General features: G+C 41.3%; 1 protein-coding gene across 3 annotated transcripts in view; it reads left to right on the top strand.

The window, feature by feature from the left end:
- The first annotated feature begins 928 nt into the window (after positions 1–928).
- The window catches only part of TMEM248 (transmembrane protein 248), a 28,265-nt gene continuing 13,970 nt past the window's right edge, over positions 929–15,223 (top strand). The window contains exons 1-3 of one of the 3 annotated variants that reach the window (XM_057749287.1): positions 964–1,058; positions 1,728–1,820; positions 1,942–2,040. The gene's annotated coding sequence lies outside the window, so the exon portion shown is untranslated. Of the gene's footprint in view, positions 1,059–1,727; positions 1,821–1,916; positions 2,041–15,223 lie in introns of those variants that run through there. The other 2 variants (XM_057749286.1, XM_057749288.1) reach the window with 2 other exon arrangements.

Here is a 15,223-nt window from a genome sequence, read left to right as displayed (position 1 = left end):
GGAAAGCATCGACCTGAAAGCATCGGTTTCATTTTGCGAAATCATAGGAACAGCAGTCTCAACAGTGCTTGCCTTCTTGGCGTGGCATCATTTCTTCGCCTGGATACACAGTCCTATTTTTTTTCCCCCTCAACTAAAGATCAGCCTCCAACACGATACCCTTTGTGCTCTCAGGGTCCTGAACTCTCTCCCCCCTCCTCAATTCTTCGTGTGTACACACAGCGACGCTGTAAACATTGTTTGGTCTGCTTGTGCGGATGTGAAAGTGTTTCTCCAGGGTAACACGTATTCTCCAGAGAAGATGTATATCTTTTAAGTGCATCGGACAATATCAAGTTTATTTTACCAAATTATTTAAAATCATTTTACAAGATTATTTCATACGTTTGAGTGCACCAAGCGACACGTTCACCAGCAGTGATTAATACAGGAGCAGAGAGACACAGAGACACGCACACACCTTGAGCCGCCACCCATCAGACACTAAGCTCGCGCGCAGACTCACACAGAGGTCCAGGCATGTGCACCACCCACGCTCTCGTACATACCGCACGCCGACGCACACACATTCACCACGATCGCTCCCACAACACCCCACTCACACACAAACAAAAAGACGTCCCGCGCTCCACGCCCGCACGCACGCAGCCCACGTACTCCCGCGCGAGCTCCCCCACGTGACTCAACCAGGAGGCGTGGCCTGCGCCGTCCGCGACTGAGGAGTCTTGTCCCGGCCGCGCCGCCGTCGGACGCCAGGTGTCGGAGGTCAAGGCGGCGTTGGCGGTGGTGGTGTTTTTTTTTTTTTTCCCCCTACCCGGAAAGCACGGCTGCTGGACCCGGAGACGAGCCCGTGTTGCGGTGACGGGAGCCCGACTGGCCTCTGGTCCTCGCGTCGGCCCCGCGGAGCCGGACGCTGCCCCCGGCGCGGCGGGGAGGATGGTGCCGAGCGGCCCCGGGCCCGCCGCGCGCCACCGCGAGTGAGCCCCGAGCGGCCGCGGGCGTCCGGCGAGCAGCTGGCCCGGCCGGACCCGGGGCGCGCCGCTGCCCGCCGGGGCGGGGTGAGCTGGGTCGGGGTCGGGGCTCGGCGGGGGCTGACGCGGGGCCGGGAGGGGCTCAGCTGCCCGGGTTTCTCCCTCGGGTTTCTCGGGCTGCAGCCCCAGCCGCCGGTGGGGGTTGGCCCGGGTCTGGCCTTCGCTGGTGGCGTCGGCCTGGTCGCCCGCCACCGGGGTTTGTCCACTCGCGTCCCCGGAGCCGGGGTTCCCGTGGCCGCCCTCGAGATGGCGGGACTTCCCACGTCTGGAGCTGAGGCCTGGATAATTTGGATTTGGCACGGGGAACGTGTTGGTAGCTTGCCATTTTTGATTTCGGGTTGTGTTTGCGTTACACCTCCGTTTGCAAAGGATGCACATCTCAGAAGATGAGAGAGAGAGACTTGCGTATGTGTAGACACTGAAAATGAAAAGTAGTGGTATTTTCTGTATCAAGCTTGGTAAGTATCCAGAGACGGGGTGGATTCTCATCTTTACTCATGTTTTGATAGACTAAATTGAGTGGCGTCAAGGTAATCTGGAGGCACGTAGTTCTAGTTCCCTTGATAGGCACCGTCCGGAATAAAACTAGGCCTGTTGTGCTGTTTTGAATTGTGTAAACACCATAACCGGTGGACAGCTGGTGAGGGGGCCTTTGTTGAAGAATCCAGTGTCTGTAGTTTAGTTCTCAACTAACAGATGACAGCCTTGGCTGAGTGTTGAATGATGAGCTTCTTTGCGGTCTGCTTGAAAGCAGGAAAGCTCCTGAATTGCTACTTTCCTGTTTCAAAGGTGAGCCCGCTCTGGGAGGTGGCGGGAGGCAGAACTTCAGGGTTGATGATGACTGTTGGTTTGCCACTGTAGCACTCTTCCTGGTCAGCGTGGAATCCGAGATTCTGTATCCCATCTGTAGATGAATGCTCCATCCGTGCTTGATGCTGTGGGCACCTTCCTCCTCCCTCATTTCATCTAAGGATTCTCAAAGGAAATAGACCTGTTGTGCAGCTAAGAGGTACTTCATGACTCCAAGCCTATGTACTCTCTGGGAGTAAGGAGGCAGTGGGTAGACTTCGTAGTAAAGGTCCAGGAAGAATTTCTGTGACCTAATTGAGATGGACTGGAATCAGGGCTGCCACTGGTGTCTGGGTACTGAGATCACAAGTGCTGATTGAGCACACCTGCTCTGTTGGGGCCGTAGCTGCAGCTGCTGCAGGGAAGCGAGACAGACTTAAGTGCAATTATAGTTTCTGCCCGCAAGGAACTTAATTAGAGAAAGCAATAGGCTATAAAATGTGGTAGGACTTAATTGCCATATAGAGATACCAGCTATTACGGATTTTCTTCTGATTAGGATCAGAAAAGGCTTCATAAGGGAAGTGACCTTCGAGGTGGACCTCGAAGGATAGGGAGGATTTGGGTCATTCGGAATCAGCTGGGCAGTGAAAAAGCTCGGGCCAGTTGGTGGAAGGGCACCTAGTCTAGGTAACTGGGCAGTAGATGCCTGGAAGTATTGACAGAGGTAGCTGGTTAAGGGTTAAGTGCTTTTCTAAGACAGGAAAATACGTGCTACCCAGTCTGGCTTCTGGTGGATTTCTGGGTTCTAGAGAGTTGTTTTCATTTGATGAGTTTGTCTTGTTCTGTTAAACAGCCAATAATATGAAGCGGTGCTTAACTCATTTTCAGGGCAATGAAAAAGCTGCTGATTATAATTCCTGTCTGGTATTAACAATCAGGAAATTAAATTTGCTGTCTGCAAGTTGTCTCAGTGCCTGTGTTTAGTTTGCAGGAGCACAGCTCTAGTAGCATCCCTGCCACTCTGCTGTAGCCCAGTGATAAATGGCAGGCTCTTAACTGTCTCCTGAGTGTTTGTAAGTGAGAGTTCACTTCACAGAGATGCTGTTTGTTTCTGTTACCCGATTGTTGAAGAACCTCTGGAGCTGTTCCCACAGGACGCCATGTCATCGCCCTGGCACGTTCTCACTAGTCTTAGGACCTCACTGGCTTCAACTTTAACTTTTCTTTAAACATGCTCAGGACCATCCTAACTTTCTCATGCTTCTCTGTAACTCTTCTTCCCTCTCTACCCACTGCTCTCACTCCTCCTTGTTATAGACAAGTGTCTGAAAAAGTGTGGTCGTAACAGGAATGGCAGATCTGTGGAATGTTTTGTCAATATTAACATGCCACAGAATAATATTGCCATGTAAGAGGACCCTAGAATTTATAAAAAATAAATTTTTTTCATTGACATTCAAATTAAAATGAAAAAAAGGAAATGGAGAAAAGATAGGGTTTTTAGCACATTGAATTTCAATGTAGAATTTGTTTTGACAAACATAGAAATCCTTAAATTATCTTTCCCATACAGGAGATAAATTTGACCAGAGGTCTACAGCTTGTTCTGTGTGTACTTATATACCTAAGTGTAGTCCTGGGGACTATAGAACAGTGTTTGGTGATGATAGTTTGTAAAAACTAAGAACAAAGAGATAACATTATTTTCATTTTGGGGACTAAGAGGAATTTATTTGTTAAAAAGAGAGAGGGAGTGTGTTGAAGGTTCCCATGATTTTATATGATGATTTTGAAAATGGAGCAATGCATTAATTAGTTATAAGTGAGTAGAAATACAGCCAACGTCTGAATTTTGGAAATAAGTTATGAAGTTATATCAGCCCATGTTGTTCCTTTTCCCTTTGGCTTTGGGTCCTGATGTTGCCTAAAAATGCACGTCTAGCAACTGAAACTTCTTGCTTTCTGTTGTGATTCCTCTTTTGATCATTTAAACTTGTTGAGTGAAACAAGTTTTTGAAAATCTCTTCTGCACCGAGAATCGTATTAGATTAAGAAACAAGAAAACATTGATGGGAGATTCCACTGGTCTTTGCTTTATACCCTGATGAGAGTGCTGAGGTAAGAGTTGTTTTGATAAAGAGATGGGAAATAAGGTAACCATTTTAAACCTCAGAAAAATCAACCTTCAGTGTGCTTTTATTCAAGTCTGTGACTAAAATAAACTTTATCTGTGGCGTGTGATTTTTTTTTTTTTTCCTGTCTGGCATTTGATTGGAAACCTACTTAATCAACCCTGGTACTGTGATTGATGGCACGGCTTTTGGGGTCAGATGAATTAAGTCAGAATCTTAATTACTTACTGCCACTTTTTCTGTAGTGTAACCTTGTATAAATCGCTTACCCTCTTCGGTAAAATGAGGATAGTAATATCTGCTTAGCAGTGTGCTGAGGATTAGAACATATGATGTATGTAAAGCACTTGGCATGGGGCCTGGCTCATGACACATTTTAAATGGTGGCTATTAGAAATGATACTCTCTCCTTAGCCCCTAATGAGACAGGTTTCTGCTTACATCACTATTGATGTCTTAATTGCAAAGTTGCATGGATACTTTTCAGTGTTTATCTTATTTAATGGGGTTGACTCTTCACACCCATAATGTTTACTGGGAGGCAGCAGAGCACTTAGTGGTTAATGCACGGGCTCTAGAAGCTGACTTGATTTAAATCCAGGTTCACTTAGACCTTGGGCAACTTAGCTAACTTCCACACACCTGAATTTCCTCATCTGTAAAATACAGATGTTGTGAGGATAAAATATGTGCAAAACTCTTAGAACAGTGTGCCTTGCTCAAAAAAGTGGGCAGTAATGTTAGACCTTCCTGGTAAGCACCTTCCTGGTAAGCACCTTCCTGGTGCCAGGCCCTGCCCGAGGTAGGAGGTGTGCAGAAACAGCATCACGGAAATGAGAGAGCAAAGGAGCAGGACACATTTGGAGTTCAGTTTGACTGAAGGAGGCAGTGGGGCTGGAGCAAAAGCTGCTGTTGAGAAGCGTTGCAGAGATGGGAGCCACAGGGCTGGTAATGGGTAACTGTGCAGGTGTAGGGGAGAGAGTCCAGAAGAGCTGGCAGGGGTCCCTGGGTAGAGAGCGCTGTCTTTCTCTATGAGGAGGAGCCGATTTGGAGATTTTTGGATAAGTTTTGGCCTTGCTGGTTCAAGGTGCCTGTGGGTCATCTGCATGGAATGTTCCGGTAGGTAGACGTGTCCATCTGGAGTGAGGAGGTAGGTGAAATTGACAGGAAGCTATGAATGAGTGTGTGCACTTTGAGCAGAGGCCCAGCCAGAGCCCGGGGGAGCCCCAGCTTTTGAAGAAAAGTGAGAAGGAATGGTGGCTAGAGAAGTGAAAGGGGGGCCAGGAGAGCGAGGTCCTGGAAGCCGGAAGGAAGATAGTTTGGCCCTCAGTGTCCAGGGCCGCAGGGAGGTGAGGACTGAAACCGGGACTTTGGCTTTAGCATTGAGACCTTAGTGGAGATCTTGATGTTTTCCTTAGACTTTGTTGCTCGGCGTTTGCCTCTCTGAGGGTCTTTTGCATCTACGCTCGCTTTCTGGCGGGGAGGGAGGGTGGTTTCTCCTCAGTGCTGGGTAGCTGGGTGTTGAGATTGCCCAGGGTCTCTGCTGCCAGCCCTTGTCCTCATCTCTGCTGAGTCTTGGATAGTCCAGCATCGCACCCATTAACGTTCTTTTAATTAGGCTCACGGTTTACCATCCCCCGCCTTAAAGCCCTTTGAATATCTCAAAACTCGCAGGGTATTTGAGAAATGCTACTTTAATTTTTACATTCAAAATGGGCCTCTCCCACATCAAGGTGGGTTCCTGCCATTCTCTCTTAGCACAAAACCAGCGTATTTCCTGCAGTGGGTGTTATAGGGAGCTTGCCTCTCTCATCCTCCCCCTTTGTCCCCCTGTGGTGTTCTTCCACCACTTCCCTGACTCCCACTCTCTTCCGAACTTTGAAAAGGGTGTGACTTTATAGGAAAGCTTCAAGGAATTTCTCATTTAGCATAAGGTCAAAAATCCAGTTGAGTAAGATGAATGGTGTTTTTGTTGTTCATATGAAGTGTGCTTTGATCTGGGTCGCAAGTAGTGGTTTAGTGTATCTTAAAATAATTTAGGAACTATTTAGGAAATATCATTTGGGAGTGCGGAATCCCCATCCTGTCCAGAGATTCTAGTTTTAAACTTGGAGACGTCGCCATGTGGTACACTTTATCATACGTGGACTCTGGAGGGAGGGAGAAAGACACACAAAGGACTTGGGTATCTGGCATAATGAATGTTAATTTATTTCCTTTCTAATAAACTATTATAATCAAGTGGCAAAATTATGTATTTCTGCCTTCACTGGTCCCTTGGGAGGCCTTCCTCTTTTAGTAGCTCCTTCTCTGCTTACAGGTACGTCCGTTTCCTCATTTCTCTTGATCCCACTGTCCCTGCTTCCTCTCATTTGACCCAGTGGTGCTCCTCTGTGGCCTCAGTGGTTTCCTCCTCCCTCTTATCATCTTCTTACTGTCTGGTTGCTCCCCTGCCGGAGCGTGGTTTCAGAGGTCACCAGTGATCTTGCCAGGTGGAGGGTTGTGATTACGCAAGCTTGAGTTCAGCTGAGTACTTTTTACAGCACAGCAGAGCTCAGAGACCCTTTCTTTGTCACTCCTAATGCTTGGTCACTTCTCGGCAATATTTGGCTGATCCCTCTTCCTTCTTGAAACTCTTCGCCCCTGCCTTGCAGGACCCCTCACCATCCTGGGCACCCTTTTGGCTCATGGTTACCTCCCCCTGCACCCCACGCCCCCCCAACCTCTGCCCTGATGGAGGAGCCCACGCTTGTCTGGAGGAACTCTGTGCACCACCAGCCCGAGGAGCGTGCGGTACCGGATTGTCTGGAGGGGTCTAGTCAGTGTCCTTTCTCATTTTGTTTTTAGTTTCTCACAGATCCAAGTACAAATTGGCACGTTAACCTTTGCCTTTCTTTAGTGCCATATTAAAGGACGTATTAAAGGACTGTCCTGTTTTCTATTTGTTTTTTTTCTAAGCAGGTTTAAGAAATAACTTTTTTGTTATTTTATTTTTAAGCTCTTTATTGGAATATAATTGCTTTATACTCTTGTACCAGTTTTTGAGGTACAGCAAAGTGAATCAGCTGTATTTATACGTATATCCCCATATCCCTTCCCTCCCACGACTCCCTCCCACCCTCCCTGTCCTGGCCCTCTAAGGCATCACCCATCATTGAGTTGACCTCCCTTTGTTATATAGCAACTTCCCACTAGCTGTCTGTTTTACAGTTGGTAGTATATATATATGTCTATGCTACTCTCTCACTTCGTCCCAGCTTCCCCTTCGCAACCCCCCCCCCAACCCCGTGTCCTCCAGTCCATTCTCTGCATCCTTATTCTTGCCCTGTCACTGGGTTCATCAGTACCATTTTTTTAGATTCCGTATATATGAGTTAGCATACAGTATTTTTTTTTCTCTTTCTGGCTTTGCTCTGTATGAAAGTCTCTAGGTCTATCCACCTCATTACATATAGCTCCATTTCATTCCTTTTTATGGCTGAGTAATATTCCATTGTATATATGTGCCACATCTTCTTTATCCACTCATCTGTTGATGGGCATTTAGGTTTCTTCCATGTCCTGACTATTGTAAATAGTGCTGCAATAAACATTATGGTATGTTTCTTTTGGGATTATGGTTTTCTCTGGGTATATGCCCAGTAGTGGGATTATTGGGTCATATGGTAGTTATATTTTTAGTTTTTTAAGGAACCTCCAAACTGATTTCCATAGTGGCTGAACCAACTTACACACCCACCAACAGTGCAGGAGAGTTCCCTTTTCTCTACACCCTCTCCAACATTTATTGTTTCTAGATTTTTTGATGATGGCCATTCTGACCTGTCAGAGGTGATACCTCATTGTGGTATTTCTTGCATTTCTTGCATTTCTCTAATGATTAGTGATGTTGAGCATCTTTTCATGTGTTTGTTGGCCATCTGTATGTCTTCTTTGGAGAAATGTCTATTTAGGTCTTCCGCCCATTTGTGGATTGGGTTATTTGCTTTTTTGGTATTAAGCTGCATGAGCTGCTTATATATTTTGGAGATTAATCCTTGCTCAGTTGCTTCGTTGGCAAGTATTTTCTCCCGTTCTGGGGGTTGTCTTCTTGTCTTGTTTATGCTTTCTTTCACTGTGCAAAAGCTTTTAAATTTCAGTAGGTCCCATTTGTTTATTCTTGATTTTATTTCCATTCTAGGAGATGGGTCAGAAAGGATCTTGCTTTGATGTACATCGTAGAGTGTTCTGCCTGTGTTTTCCTCTAGGAGTTTTATAGTGTCTGGCCTTACATTGAGGTCTTTAATCCATTTGGAGTTTATTTTTGTGTATGGTGTTAGGAAGTGTTCTAATTTCATTCTTTTACATGTAGCTGTCCAATTTTCCCAGCATCACTTATTGAAGAGGCCGTCTTTTTTCCATTGTATGTTCTTGCCTCCTTTGTCAAAGATAAGATGTCCATATGTGCTTGGGTTTACCTCTGGGTTCTCTATTCTGTTCCATTGATCTTCCTTCCTATTTTTGTGCCGGTACCATACTGTCTTGATCACTGTGGCCTTGTAGTATAGTTTGAAGTCAGGAAGCCTAATTCCACCAACTCCATCTTTCCTTCTCAAGATTGCTTTGGCTATTTGGGGTCTTTTGCGTTTCCCTACAAATCGTTAAGATTTCTTGTTCTATTTCTGTGAAAAATGCCGTTGGTAATTTGATAGGGATTGCACTGAATCTGTAAATTGCTTTGGGTAGTATAGTCATTTTTCACAATGTTGATTCTTCTAATCCAAGAGCATGGCATGTCCCTCCATCTGTTTGTATCGTCTTTGATTTCTTTCATCAGTGTCTTATAGTTTTCTGCTTACAGGCCTTTTGCCTCCTTAGGCAGGTTTATTCCTAGGTTTTTTACTCTTTTTGTTGCAGTGATAAATGGGAGAATTTCCTTAATTTCTCTTGCTGCTTTTTTGTTGTTAGTGTATAGGAATGCAAGAGATTTCTGCATATTAATTTTGTATCCTGCTGCTTTACTAAATTCATCAATTAATGCTAGCAGTTTTCTGGTAGCATCTTTAAGGTTTTCTATGTATAATATCATATCATCTGCAAAGAGTGACAATTTTACTTCTTTTCCAGTTTGGATTTCTTTTATTTCATTTTCTTCTCTGATTGATGTGGCTAAAACTTCCAAAACTATGTTGAATAATAATGGTGAGAGTGGGCACCCTTGTCTTGTTCCTGTTCTTTGAGGGAATGCTTTTAGTTTTTCACCATTTAGAATGATGTTGGCTTTTGGTTTCTCATATATGGGTTTTATTATGTTGAGGTAATTTCCTTCTCTGCTCATTTTCTGGAGAGTTTTTATCATAAATGGGTGTTGAATTTTGTCAAAAGCTTTTTCTGCGTCTATTGCGATTATATGGTTTTTATCCTTCAGTTTGTTGATATGATGTATCACATTGATTGATTTGCATATATTGAAGAATCCTTGCATTCCAGGGATAAACCCCACTTGATCATGGTGTATGATCTTTTTAATGTGCTGTTGGGTTCTGTTAGCTAGTATTTTGTTGAGGATTTTTGCATCTATTATTCATCAGTGATATTTTCTTTTTTTGTGACATCTTTGCCTGGTTTTGGTGTCAGGGTGATGGTGAACCGTAGAATGAGTTTGGGAGTGTTCTTCCTTCTGCTATATTTTGGAAGAGTTTGAGAAGGATGAGTGTTCTCTCTTCTCTAAATGTTTGATAGAATTCGCCTGTGAATCCGTCTGGCCCTGGGCTTTTGTTTGTTGGGAGATTGTTAATCACAGTCTCAATTTCCATACTTGTGACTGCTCTGTTCATATTTTCTATTTCTTCGTGGTTCAGTCTTGGAAGATACTTCTCCCTTTTTTTCCTGATGAGTCTGGCTAATGGTTTATCAATTCTGTTTATCTTATCAAAGAACCAGCTTTTAGTTTTATTGATCTTTGCTATAGTTTCTTTCATTTCTTTTTCATTTATTTCTGCTCTGATCTTTATGATTTCTTTCCTTCTGCTCACTTTGGGGTTTTTTGGTTCTTCTTTCTCTGATTGTTTTAGGTGTAAGGTTAGGTTGTTTATTCGAAATTTTTCTTGTTTCTTGAGGTAGGACTATATTGCTATTAACTTCCGTCTTAGAACTGCTTTTGCTGCATCCCATAGGTTTTGAGTTGTTGTGTCTTCATTGTCATTTGTTTCTAGGTATTTTTTGATTTCCTCTTTGATTTCTTTGGTGATTTCTTGGTTGTTTAAGAGTGAATTGTTTAGCCTCCATGTGTTTGTATTTTTTACAGTTTTTTTCAGGTAATTGATACCTAGTCTCATGACATTGTGGTCAGAGAAGATGCTTGATATGATTTCAATTTTCTTGAATTTACTGAGGCTTGATTTGTGACCGAAGATGTGCTCTGTCCTGGAAAATATTCTGTGTGCACTTGAGAAGAAAGTGTATTCTGTAGTTTTGGATGGAATGTCCTATAAATATCAATTAAGTCGAGATGGTCTAATGTGTCATTTAAAGCTTGTGTGTCCTTACTTATTTTCTGTTTGGATAATCTGTCCATTGGTGTAAGTGGGGTGTTAAAGCCTCCTACTATTATTGTGTTACTGTCGATGTCCCCTGTTATGGCTGTTAGCATTTGCCTTATGTGTTGAGGTGCTCCTGTGTTGGATGCATAGATATTTACAATTGTTATATGTTCTTCTTGGAAGAAATCACTCTTAAGTTGTTTTTTGTTCTGTTTTCTTCCTGTTTACTGCCTTTATTAATGAACAGAATGAATGGAATTAAGATTTAATGAAGTTTTATTTTGGCCACAAGACCAACAGGATCAATGGAATATTATTTATAAATTTTATTGTTAGAAATTATTGCAAAGGAAATACATATTTGTGATGGAAATGTTAAAAAAAAAAAAAAAGACATGTAATCTCACCAGCTAGATAACCACCCCTGTTTATATTTGAGGGTATGTTATGTCTTTTCTTTTCCCATGTGGGTGCTTGTGTAGTTCTTATACTTTAAAAACCTGAAATAGTCTCATTTTCTGTATTTTATTTTTAAAATATTTTATTTATTTATTTGTATGCTCCAGGTCTTAGTTGCAGCATACAGGCTGTTAGTTGTGGCATGTATGTGGGATCTAGTTCCCTGACCAGGGATCGAACCTGGGCCCCCTGCATTGGGAGCTCGGAGTGTTAACCACTGGACCACCAGGGAAATCCCTCATTTTGTGTATTTTAGATTGTGTTTTTAATAGCTCCTTAGTTTTCCTACTGGGGATATATTATACATTAACCATTTCCCTACTATCGTTGGATATCTAGTTTTCCAGTTTTTACTATTTTGTACACTCCTGAGATAGTTATCTTAGTAGTTAAGTCTTTGTTTTCCGCAATGGGTATTTTCTCAGGTGAACTCTTAGAGGCAGAATCACAGAAGTAAGAGTGTGCTATTTAATGCTGTTGGTATATATAGCCAGGTTGGTCTCTAGAAAGTTTGTAACAGCCTTCCCCTCCCCTTTTTAGGATCTCCTAACTTGTGTGTTGCTTGAGTTAACTGCAGGATAATCTTAGTGTTGCCTTTTGCTAACTTAAATTGCAACCTGATGTTTAGTGTTATTGAGCTAGTCTCAGAGCTCTAAGTTCTGAGTCAATGGACTTTAGTCGTGTGCTCTCTTGTGAAATTGGCTTTTGGCCGTGTTCTGTGTACCTTAAATCCCTAGACTTTCCAGAGAGGCAGCTTCACAGCCCTGGTCATTTCTTATCTTTATTCTGATGATAGTCTACAGTTGGAGTTGAGATGAATGAATATAGGGGAGGGAGGTTGGTTAGTGTGCTTTTTCTCCATCCACCTTTCTTCTCCCCGTAGAGCTTAACTTATTTTTTAATTAAAAGTGACATTTACTGTTGAGAAGATTATGGACATTTTCTTATAATTCTTTGCAGGGGAAATAAATTTATTTAGCCCTTGTTAATTTCATATTTGAAAACACTTGTGAGTGGTGGAAAGGAATTTTAAGTTTATGAAATATTTGGACTTTTAATAGTTTTATTTAAAAATGCTTTTACTTTTTAAGTGAATACAGTTGGCCTCCTTTGGAACTTCCTCTAATTAAATTGGCTTATGTTGACATTGCTTGCTAATTTGTGGGTATTTATGTTAAGATATATATACATATATATGTTTAATTTCTAGTGTGACATGGTTTTAATGACTTAGATTTATCTAGAAGGAAGTTTAATTCATATTTTTCTGTTTTTCTAGATGTTTCATAATTGTAGTTCCAGGTGGTGAATAATTCCTATTTATTTTATATGATTCAGATTTTATTGTCTTTCTTAATAAATGGAACTAATTTACTGTTGATGTGTTTCTGAAGCCTATTAATCTTTTTTATTTTATTTTTTAATTGAAGTATAGTTGATTTACAATATTAGTTTCAGGTGTACAACATAGTGATTCAGTACTTTTATAGATTATACTCCATTTAAAGTTCTTATGAAATATTGGCTTTATTCTCTGTGCTGTACATTACATCTTTGTAGCTTATTTATACATAGGGGTTTGTACCTCTTAACTCCCTACTGCTATCTTGCCCCTCCCCCCTTCCCTCTCCCCACTGGTAACCCTAGTTTGTTTGCTATATCTGTGAGTCTGTTTCTGTTTTGTTACATTTGTTTATTTGTTTCATTTTTTAGATTCTACATGTAAGTGATAACATACAGTATTTGTCTTCTTCTGTCTGACTTATTTCACTAAGCATAATACCCTCCAGGTCCATCCATGTTATTACAAATGGTGAGATTCATTCTTTTTTATGGCTGAGTAATATTCCATTGTATATGTGGAATATCTCCTTTATTCATTCATCTGTTGATGGACGTTTAGGACACATGTTGCTTCCATGTTCTGGCTATTGTAAATAATGCTACTGTGAACATTGGGGTGCATGTATCTTTCAAATTGTTGTTTTCACTTTCTTCAGATATATACTCAGAAGTGGAATGGCTGGATCATATTGGTAGTTCTACTTTCAGGTTTTTGAGGAACTTCCATACTGTCTTCCATAGTGACTGTACCAATTTACACTCCCACCAACAGTGTACTAGGATTCCCTTTTCTCCACATCCTTGCCAACATTTGTTATTTGAATCCTGTTTAATGAATAGAGACTTCCTATTGCTCAACATCCTTGCCAGTATTTGGTATTGCCAGTGTTCTGGGTTTTGGCCTTTCTAATAAGTGTGTCGCGGTATCTTGTTTTAATTTGCATTTCTTTATGACGTATGATGTGAGAGCATCTTTTCATATGCTTATTTGCCATCTGAAAGTCTTCTTTGTTGAAGTGTCTTTTAAGCTCTTTGGCTAATTTTTAAATTGTGTTGTTTATTTCCTTATTGTTGAGTTTTAATAGCTCTTTGTATGTTTTAGAGAACAGTCCTTTGTCAGATGGGTCTTTTGCAAATATTTTCTCCCAGTCTGTGCTTATCTTCTTATTCTTTTAACAATGTCTTTTGTAGAGCAGAAATTCTTAATTTTAATGAAGTCTAGCTTACCACTTTCTTCTTTCACAGAATAGTGCCTTTGGTGTCCTTATCTAAAAAGTCATCACCAAATTCAAGGTTTTCCCCAATGTTACCTTCTAGAAGTTTTATAGTTTTGCATTTTACGGTCAGGTCTGTGATCCATTTTGAGTTCGTTTTTGTTAAGATTGTAAGGTCTGTGTCTCGATTCATTTTTTTACATGTGGATGTCCAGTTGTTCCAGCACCATTTGTTCAAAGACTTGTCTTTGCTTCATTGTATTGACTTTGCTCCCTTGTGAGAGATCAGCTGAGTATATTTATGTTGGTCTATTTCTAAGCTCCCTGTTCTGTTTCATTGATCTGTTTGTCTGTTCTCTTGCCAGTACCACACTGTCTTGATTACTGTAGCTTTATAGTAAATCTTGAAGTCAAATAGAGTCAGTCTTCCCACTTTGCTCTCCTTCAGTATTGACTCTTCTGGGTCTTTTACCTCTCCATATAAACTTTAGAAGGAGTTTGTTGATATCCACAAAATAACTCGCTGGGATTTTGACTGAGATTGTGTTGAATCTGTAGGTCAAACTGGGAGGAACTGACATCTTGACATCCTGAGTTGTTGTATCCGTGAACGTGAAATGTCTCTCCATTTATTTAGTTCTTTGATTTTGTTCACTAAAGTTTTGTACTGAATAGTTTTCCTCATATAGACCTTGTACACATTTGTTAGATTTAAACTTAAGTATTTGGGGGGGAGTGCTAATGTAAATGATATTGTGTTTTTAATTTCACACAGTTAGTCAAACCATTGAGAAGCAGACAAGACCTGGCTTATGGTGGACTGCCATTATAAGGAGCTTGGACTTTATCCCTAGGTCATTTGGAGCTCTGAGATAATTAAGCAGTAACATAATTAGATTTGCGTTTGGAAAAATCACTCTGATAGCATGAGGAAGATGGATTATTTGACTGATAACAGGAGGATTCAATTGAGACTAGCAGTAGTTGCAAAAGATGATGATGAGGGCCTGAACTCAGGGGAGTAGCAGAGGAATGTGGAAAGGAAGCATCAGAAGTAAGAGATGTTAAAGAGAGAGAATCTTTAGCACTTAGTAGTTGCTTGAATATGGGGTAGAAGTAGTCTAGGATGTTTTCCAAAGTTCTAGATTGAGATGGGGAATATAGGAGGAAGAGTCAGATTGGGCAGGAATGCAGATTAGTTCAGTTTTGGACATGTAGAGTATATAAGTATAGGGATATTCAGTGGGCATTTGGATATAGAGGTCTTACGGCTGTAGAGACATGTGGAGGACTGATACAGTGATCAGCCTCTGTCATCTTAATAAGAAGATAGGCAAAGTGGGTAGATCTGAGACGCATTTTGGAAAGAAAACCAACAAGATTTGCTGATGATTGATGGTAGTGGTGAGGGAGAGTAATGCAGCTGAAGAAGGAGTATGTTGAGGGAAGTTTATATTTTGAAATGCTTCCATTAAAAAAAAAATTAAAAATCTGAGGTAAGATTCCAACTGAAGAGGTTAGAAAAACCAAACTGAGTTATCCCAAAGAAGGCAGATGGAGAAAAATAATTTTTTTTAATATAGAAATTACTGAAAAAGAAAACAAAGAAATTATCTAGATATCTCTAAAATCAAACACTGGTTTTTTGAAAACACAAATAGAATACAAACACACAGAAACATTTGTAATGAAAAAGAACATGACTGCCAGTAAAAATCAAACAAATCACA

This window comes from Hippopotamus amphibius, chromosome 9 (assembly GCF_030028045.1).
Source record: "Hippopotamus amphibius kiboko isolate mHipAmp2 chromosome 9, mHipAmp2.hap2, whole genome shotgun sequence".
NCBI classification, from domain to species: domain Eukaryota; kingdom Metazoa; phylum Chordata; class Mammalia; order Artiodactyla; family Hippopotamidae; genus Hippopotamus; species Hippopotamus amphibius.
The sequence above is the reverse complement of the archived record's forward strand: the minus strand, read 5'-3'. Positions and strand labels throughout refer to the sequence as shown.